Source organism: Triticum dicoccoides, chromosome 4B (genome assembly GCF_002162155.2).
Source record: "Triticum dicoccoides isolate Atlit2015 ecotype Zavitan chromosome 4B, WEW_v2.0, whole genome shotgun sequence".
Taxonomy (NCBI): domain Eukaryota; kingdom Viridiplantae; phylum Streptophyta; class Magnoliopsida; order Poales; family Poaceae; genus Triticum; species Triticum dicoccoides.
In genome coordinates this window covers 587,694,381-587,703,577 of record NC_041387.1, presented here as the reverse complement: position 1 = coordinate 587,703,577, position 9,197 = coordinate 587,694,381, and the positions used below count along the sequence as shown (strand labels likewise).

The 9,197-nt window shown below is 42.9% G+C and overlaps 1 protein-coding gene across 22 annotated transcripts in view; it reads right to left on the bottom strand.

Moving 5' to 3' along the window:
* Positions 1 to 262: 262 nt before the first annotated feature.
* The window catches only part of LOC119291599, a 30,642-nt gene continuing 21,707 nt past the window's right edge, over positions 263 to 9,197 (bottom strand). For 8 of the 22 annotated variants that reach the window (XR_005142549.1, XR_005142545.1, XR_005142551.1 and 5 more), the window contains 13 exons: positions 8,723 to 8,797; positions 8,400 to 8,605; positions 8,203 to 8,310; positions 7,305 to 7,390; positions 6,424 to 6,633; positions 6,242 to 6,319; positions 5,485 to 5,596; positions 5,299 to 5,364; positions 5,108 to 5,194; positions 3,210 to 3,323; positions 2,461 to 2,621; positions 759 to 864; positions 263 to 593 (listed from right to left, as the gene is read on the bottom strand). The gene's annotated coding sequence lies outside the window, so the exon portion shown is untranslated. Of the gene's footprint in view, positions 594 to 758; positions 865 to 1,811; positions 1,863 to 2,460; positions 2,622 to 3,209; positions 3,324 to 3,932; positions 4,340 to 5,107; positions 5,195 to 5,298; positions 5,365 to 5,484; positions 5,597 to 6,241; positions 6,320 to 6,423; positions 6,670 to 6,744; positions 6,832 to 7,304; positions 7,391 to 8,202; positions 8,311 to 8,399; positions 8,606 to 8,722; positions 8,798 to 9,197 lie in introns of those variants that run through there. The other 14 variants (XR_005142547.1, XR_005142553.1, XR_005142555.1 and 11 more) reach the window with 10 other exon arrangements.

Genomic DNA, 9,197 nt, shown 5'->3' with positions numbered 1-9,197 from the left:
CCTCGGTATCTATCTATCTATATGTATGCGTACAAAACACCTACTCCCTCCCTTCTAAAATAAGTGTTTCAAATTTTTACTAACCTATTTACAAAGTTTGTACAAAGTTGGCACTTATTTTGGGACGGAAGGAGTACTTCACAAGCCAAAAAACCCGGTAAAAAGAGCATAAAATCCAGGGCGGCGACTAGCACGCCAGCACACTTGCAATGGCCTCTTTTCTTCCAAAACCGAAAAGCATGATCCAAAAAATACCGACGACTTGGGAATCCAGAAACTCATTCATTCATGCACTCAAATCGAATTCATTCCTTTGTAAAGCATCCAGCTCATTCAAAATCATCCTGCCAAGACAATATCTTCCACAACAACAAAAATCAACAACAGGAAGCCAACTTAGCTCTTCACCACAATTCTAAAAACAAGAAGCTATTTCAACACCACAACAAACTAACTGAGAAGTCGATGAATCTAACAGCCAGCTTCTGGCCACAACCCAGATAGAAAGCCACTTGAGCATGTCAAGTTACCTCTGTGGCCCTACCAACCACAACTTCCAGCCTTTTCTTTTCTTTGGACAGATATGCTCTCCCCTGTAATATATCCAAAGAAAGAACCAAGTCAGGTTTTTCTATGAACACAAGACAAGACAATGCCAGACTACACTGCTCCACCACAAGCCAAATTGGCAAGAATCAATCAAGGACCAAAGCAACAAGATCAGATTACACATACTAGAAATGTAAAGGAAAATCAACCTGTATTCTCACCCTTCGGAGGATCAGATTTCCAGCAGCTAACTGACCTTCCATCATCTCAAGCATAGACTGCGTCGCCATCCTCGCCATCATTCCAGACCACTCCCTGGGTAGAGAGAAAGAAAGATTAATTCCATTGTACTAGGCGATGCAATAGTGTACTCGTGGCTACATAAATATAAGTAACCACATTACTGATATGATGCATGGAACAAACAGTATAAAATTGGCTGTCGTTACAGAGTAAACCTGTTCTTGTTTCCTTCCTCTAATGATATTCATTAATATTTAGCAAAAGAAATAAAAACGCCCGCACCCTTCAATTACCACAAAAGAATGGCACTTCAGCCGACTGACGTTCCACTGGAAGATTAAAACAAGCATCTTAACAAGTTACTGTTTTTAACTGTAGCTACCATCATTGAATAATCCTTAAATTTACAGTGAGACTGTGCATGGCTCTTTCTTTCGTGCACTCTGGTGTCATCACAAAGTATATGACAAAACTAATAACAATCTAGCCACCACCAGCAAGATTACATCAACAAAGGAATCAGCAAAGTCAACAAACACACCAACCCTGTAGCACTAGATACATATCAAGAAAAGCTCGCAGCATTAGAGGGAGATTAGCTTTAACATCAAATCTAGCTAATCTTAGAATTCCATAATATTAATTAAATATTAAAGCCAATTGTTAATGCCATTAAGGAGAGACATTTCTCTCAGAAAATAAACGAAGTCCACCATACATTATATTCCAGCAACTAAGACAATAGTGACTAATTCATTTCAGAAAATAAAGAAGCAAGGATAAATGCAACAGTAAGAAACTACATCAACACCAGGAGAGTACAGCAATGCCAAGCAAGTATGGATCAGAGCTTGCAAATCGTCTTATATTGTGGGACGGGAGGAGCAGTTGGCATTTCAATCTCCGTTTCTAAACAGAAAAGCTTAGAGGAAGTTGTGACAATGGGGCATAGTTCAACACAGCAAAGACAAAAAAATAGGATAGACCTTACAATTCTATTTGGTAGCCAAAACTGCAAGGACAGAACTACATAGAAGCATGTCGTTGCCCTTTATTTGTGTATATAATTTCTGAAATAAAGTGAAAATAGGCACTTACTTTCCATATTATGGCATCAAAGCTGAACCCTATGGATCATATTGTCATCAAACGGAGAGGATCACATAAAGAAGGGAAGCAGCTAACTGCAAACCCAATAAAGCAAACTCAAACTAAGAACATGACCCTCCGATAAACTCAAAGCAAAGAAAAGAAACAAAGAGGAGCACAGCCTCCGCATGTTCAGACACACACAGTGCACCAAGCAAAAAGTGAAACAAAATAAATGGGCCATCCGATCGGTCGCACGTATCCCAACTCCCAAGTCACCTAGCAAGCAAGCTAAAGTACCCAATCAGAAAGGTCATTTGATCTTCCCTACTCTGTCTATCATGAATACATCATTTAAAAGCTAAAGCGATTATTTTTCTCAATTGTCTGAGGCACCAACTAAGAGAAAATCACACTCGGTAATGGAGGAACAGTTGTAGTATAACGCCGTTGGTTGCCACAAATCATAACTAAGCCAAAACCAACCAGAAAATGATCCTAGTTATAAATTTTGTAATTGAGATGAGACAAATCTGCTCCTCTTACTGCAACGAGGGAGAGAAACGAGCTTAGCATTACCAGGGTTCGGAGGACGACGAACGCGGGGAGGACTACATGGTCAAGCATGATGCAGGAAGGCTTGGTCTCTATTCTCTTCTTATCTGCATCAGGGTGGCCCTAGAGGCACAAATTCTCCTTATCTGTGCCGGGATGGCCTTAGAGGAACAAATTCTCCTTATCTGCGTAAAGCATAAGAAATTCGTTGTCAGTTTGTCATTGTCAAAAAATCAAGTCTGCCATGGCACCTATTCGCTTGCATCACAGAAATACAGAGATAGCCCAAGATAACAAAATTTCAAGCAAAGTGGAACAAGTTCCACACACACACACACAAACTTCAAACTGGTATGTGTGCAACCTGACTTGTATTCAACAAAAGAAACAAGTCACACTTTTTTGTTTGAAATGAGAAACAAGCCTCCCTTACATATTAATCAGCTCAAAGTCTAAGTTGTGTAGATTTGTTGATGCACCAATGATAATTGATAACCACCTTGACATATTCATTTGTAGCCACTTTGGCCCATCAAGTCAGGCATAAAAAAGTTATCTATTACACAAATCTCAATATTTTGTCAGGTTTTAAACATTTTACTGTGCCATCTGATTAGTTTGCAAAAATGCAAAGACGACCACTATAAATAAGCCAGGCCACCATAAAGGCCTAGAAATCACCATGGCACGATGGCAAGCACAAAAAATACCACAGCTCAATGGCCATGGACACAGAGAGAGTGAGAGAGCAGATGAGGGAACCAGTCACTTACCATCAGCTCTGACAGAGCGGAAGAGTAATGGGGGCCACCGAAGGGGAAGGGCGGGAGCCGTCAGAGTGGAAGAAGAATCACATGGGCACACTACATGGCAGTTTTGTCCTGCACCTGTGAGCGTGAGGAAACTGCATCAGGAAACCAAGCCTACCAACTGCACATCACGACTGAAATGAGGCTCATCAAAATCATTGATCAATAAAGCATGGAATGCAACAAAAATGTCTAGGCTTTGTCCAGAGCTACACAAAAATATCCATCCATTGCTTTGTTCAATGCTACAGATCAGTTGTGCACTTGAACCCTACATTTAAACTTCTATATGATGATCACACAGGAATACTTCCTTGAACAGAAGGATGAATCTCGAGATTTCAGATGCATGAAAGATAGAACTTTCTTGCAGGACATCCAGGTCCCTACTAATTAACTTAGTTGATCTTAGATTAATGGGAGCAATTTCTAACCGACTCAAATATTGAATAGCATCTAATCTTTTGTTGACGAATGCACTTCACTGTAAATTAGGTGACATGCCTACCAAATAAAAATTGAACCTAACTTGAGAGGCTACAATGAAAATGGGAGCAACAATGGACCTGAGAGGCACCAACTTTAATTGTTCATTGAAAAATTAAGTGTTGAAGCAGAACTAAAGGTAGCAGCTACAAGTGATTGAAATCTATACGAGTGGGATTTTAATCTTTTTTTTTAATAAGAAAGACCACGAAGGGCCTAGATCTTCATTAAAACTACATCAGTTACAACATACAGCCCACACAAGGACTCACATAAAAGGAAAATAACACCTAAGCCCTTGATTTTGACAAGAAGGACCCTAAACTAGAACTGAAAATTGCAATCGGGTCCACAACATCTTCTTCCTAGATTTAGACTCGCCGTCGCCGGGGACGCACCACTTGGGGCGACGAGACCATCACAGCAGCTTGGAACCGCTTCGAACTCCAGATAGAAGATGCATTTGCCTCCCCTATCGCTCTTTGGCTGGGAGGAAATACACGGCCGCCATTCGGCCAAAAGGGGCAACGACATGGTGTGGTAGACCGGCTGCCAGCGGGCGCCGTATCTCTACCTGATCTGCCGCTGCTGATATGCTCAGAACCCACCTGCAAAAACCAGATCCTCTAGCATCACCATCGCTCCATCCACCTCCATAGAAGCTTGAAGCAACAGAGGAAGGGGACGAATCCTTCTCCGAATCATGGCAGCAACCGAGCTTATTGGAGGATGCACCGACGATGAATCACGCAACAGGGAGTAGCACCATGCCATCGCCACCAACAAGAGCATTGCCGCTAGCCACCATGCGTTGCTCGTACACGCAGGCGGCGCGCTCCTCATCGGCATATCGCGAGTCCTAGGAATCACGCCCAACACACCAGAACAGAAACTGAACCTACAACTACTATGTACAAGAACACGCCGAGCACCTCCCCCATCACTTCTCTGACGAGCGCTACCGGCGGAGAGGATCCGGGATCAGGCCGGGAAGGAACTGTCTCGAGAGACTCTCAACTGTAGCAGGGGAAGTAGGAGACGTCTCTACCACCCCAAGTGGGATATTAATCAAGTGCACACACACCGTTGCAGAATTGGGAGATCACAAATCAGAATAGCAGGAGAGCATTACACAAGCCAGCTCATAAGGACGAAAAAAAATCTTATTTAAGCCATCAATATCAAATCAGTGCTCGAAAGGAGATAAAGCCATCCACACCGGCATGTTCAAAACTAATATCATAACAAGCACAACTAGAAATACCTAGCATTAAACCTAATGTTCATATAGGACTCCACGTGGCATAGCTTTACAGGAGATACAAGAGCCCTATGAATCAAACAAGCATGCATTTGTGTTGAGGTGATTTTTTTACCTAGGTAGCAGTGCGAGAGATGGCATCCTCCCACTTTGCTTGTCGTATGCACCCCTACTATTTGGTGTCGACTCACTATAATCTATCCTGGAAATTCACAACATGATACTGTGCTCATTTACACGAGAACTTGCTGGTTTCAAGACTGGAAATCATGAAACTGAAAAGTTCAATTGACCACTGTTGCATACCGGACGGCAAAGAATGAAAAATCATCCAGATGGAGATGAGCAGGTCTGGACATGGGTTTCATTGTTCTGGAAGAAGCACTCGGTGCGGCACCCAATAGAGTTGTGAAGATCAGTCAGGGCGACTCATTCTTTCTTCAACAGAAGAAGGCATGAGAGAGACAGGCGGAGAGGGACAAATGAGCTTACCTATACCACCGGAGTCGATTCTATCCACCAGATGCGAAGGGATAGCCGAGCGGCACGTTGGGGAAGAGCAGCAGGGGCACGGCTAGGGTTCGCCGCCGCCTCCATCTGGTGGCTGCGCGCCCCCATCACCGTGGATCAACAACATAAATTAGCAACTTAACAGGAGGTTCATAACTTGGGATAGTACTTAAAAAACAAGACATTATTTTGGTCCCCCAGGAAATCTGGCTCAGGCTCTCAGCACAAGCAATCTATAAGCAACAGGAACAATAGAAATGAAATCTAATTACACTTTGATTTATAATTTAAGCCAAGGAAAAGAAGCCGAGCATGCGGCAGTAAATAGCGAGGCAATATGATAAGAAACACAAACCAAATCATATAGTTTGCTCCATATTTGACAAAGGCAACATTTGATTGGTCAGAGGACCTATATAGTTTTTGCATTTTGAATCCAACTTAGCCCCTCGCTGTCCAAAATCAGTGGTGTTTGGAAATAATGCAGCCAGCCAGTTCATAAGGACAAAAAATCCATCTTTTTTAAGTCATCAACATCAAATTAGTGCTAGAAGGGAGATAAAGTCCACACATCGGCATGTTCAAAACTAATATCAGAACAAATACAACATGAAATAGCTAGAGTTAAACCTAAGGTTCATACAGGGACTCCAGCACAGGCCGTAGCATAGCTATACAAGAGATGCAAGAGCCCTAGGAATAAAGCAATCATGCATTTGTGTTGAGGTGATTGTTTTACCTGAGTAGTACCATGAGAGATGGTATTCTCCCACTTCACTTGTTGTATGCACCCCATGCTGTTTAGCTGTAATCCATCCTGAAAACTCATAACACGATAGTGTGCTAATTTCATGAGTAACTCTCTGGTTTCAAGACTGGATATCATGAAACTGAAGAGTTTGATTGACCACTGTTGCATACCAGACATCAAAGTATGAATAACCATCCAGATGGAGATGGGTAGGTGCGGACATGGGTTTCACTGTTCTGGAAGAAGAAGCATTCGGCACACACCCATGTAAGGTTGTGAAGATGAGCAAGGGTGCCTCGTTCTTTCTTTACCAACAGTTGAAGTAGATCTCGCTGGTGATATTGGGCGCCTTCTCCACGTGCACACTATCTCTTCTGCACCTTTGTGAGGAAAATACACCAGGGAAATAAAGCAAACTGGACCTTGATTATTAATATATACACAAACTGAAACCCTGAAGTCTATTTTTTTAATCCATAGTTTTACATTACCATAGTAGACATTAAGCATTTATATGGTGCGTGCACCACATTCACCAAAGTGTCAGATTACATGATTATATGCTCATCACTATCAATCTGTAAGCAAGCAAATGCGAAACTGGAATCAGCTAGGGTTGAAACAGAAAAGAGCAAGGAAACTGAAATCAAATTGTGCCAGTAACATAAAAAATATAGTTCATGCAGCCGCTCAATGATCATGCAATCACTCTTGATTGATTGGCATAAAAAACATTCGACATCCAAAAATGGTGAAGAAACTACAAGAAAAACATAATAGCAGCATTTTTCGAGGTGCTCATGCCATACAGATTATTTTGAATACAACAGAATCAGATGGCATGCATATTAGGAGGTTTCTCTAAAAGACAAACATCTATGAAGTTCCCCAGCATGGAACAACAAGAGATTCCAGCAGAACAAGAAAACTAATATCGGAACAAGCACATCATATAGGGACTCTAGCATGGGACCATGGCATAGCTTTACAGGCGATAAAATATCCCTAGGAATAGAAAAAAGCATGCATTTGTGCTTAGGTGATTTTTTACCTTGGTAGTAGTGCGAGAGATGGCATCCTCCCACCTTGCTTATTGTATGACCCCTGCTGTTTGGCGTCGACTCACTATAATCCATCCTGAAATTCAGAACATGAGTGTGCTCATTTGCATGAGTAACTCACTAGTTTCAAGACTGGATATCATGAAACTAAAGAGTTCAAGTGACAACGGTTGCATAACAGACAACAAAAAAATTGATGATTTTTTTTAGTTCATTATTAAATCCACAAGCAGCAAATGAAGCCCATGACTCTGTTGGAAATTTGGGAACCACACATGCCAAACCGAGTCGAACAAAATATTTAAGCCAAGGAAAAAACTGAAGACAAACATGTGCCCATGAAAATCTCATTGACTGAAGGAACATCGGGTCACACATATAAATGTGCATAACACATAGAGATGCAGCATTTTTACGAACTTATTTATTCAAAGCATCAATTTGACTCGAATAATATGGTATATTTCCTACTTTCACGAAGACCTTGCACAATTGCTAATGATATCCAGAGTAACCCAGTTCCATTAACTTCTCACCACCCTCTGTAGAATGTACATTTGATTATTTGGTCATTTACTAACCTTTTAGTAATATCTTAGACATCCTAAAAGATGGTGTCAAGGAAATGATTACAAGATAACACACAAATCAGCCATGTGCAGTAACTTGACTCAACTTGGTCATTCATCTGGGATCCAGAAAACATGCGCACAGATCATCAATGGCAAAAATCCACTTTTACAAGTTTCCACTTTTCCAAAAGCTAGAGTCCACCATCATAGAATCAACCACGGCACGATTGCCGGCACACAGAGCAGACATAGCTCGAAGGCTAGGTCTTGGAGCTAGAGGGACATAGGTAAGGACTGAAGAAAACCAGGAGATTACCAGAATGGTTGTAGCCAGGGAGGCAGACATGGGAGCCCACAACATCAAACCGCATATGGACTGCTGGAAGGTCTCGATGTCGAGCGCTATCAGCTATCAACAAAGTACCTAAGTAAACAGTAGGGGAAATCAAATTGTCAATCTGCACACATGAAATTGGGGAACAAAATTGGGTAAGGAAAGGAGTTCATGCTCACCTCACAGCATCTGACGAGGTTCATGGAGGAGCGCATGTAGGGTACGGTGTTGGGCAAGCGAGCAGCGTGCACATGGCAGGAAGCGGGGCCTAACCTCGACATGGCTACAATCGTTGGAAGATGAACCTTAAGGACAGGTAGCCCACAACGGCACCAGTTCCCCCACAACATTGAAATTGAACCGCGGAGCCAAATCCTGCACCAAACTAGCAGAAATACCATTCATTAAAACAGCACATCCTGAGGCCACACGTGACATGCTCAACAAATTTCCCAAGAGAAGAAGAGCTGGAAGGACCAGGAAACGGAGGGTAGTTCCTCACCTGCACAAGCAGCCCGGTGGAGGCGAGCTCGGCGAAGGAAGCAGTGGCCGCCCCTCCTCCTCTCCTAGCGTGGGACTGTGAAGAAGGGGAGGCGTCAGGCTAGCTACGCTTGGTCTTCTTGGGCAGCAGGTAGCACTACTGGAATCAGCTACTTTGCCATCTGCCAGCTCTTTGCCGTTTGCTAGCGGACGGCAAAGAAGCTCTTTGCCATCAGCTACCCAAAAGCTGACGGCAAAGAACTGGCTGATGGCAAAGACCTTCTTTGCCATCAGCCAGTTCTTTGCCGTCTAGCGGACGGCAAAGATTCTTTGCCGTCGGCTAGCGGACGGCAAAGAGGGAGGGGGGGACCCACTGACGAGCTGGTTAAAAAAAACTTAACGCCCCCCTCTTTGCCGTCTGCTTCTGCCAGCAGACGACAAAGAGCAAGTAAGCGGACGGCAAAGGGGGGCGGACGGCAAACGTTTAGGTTACTAAC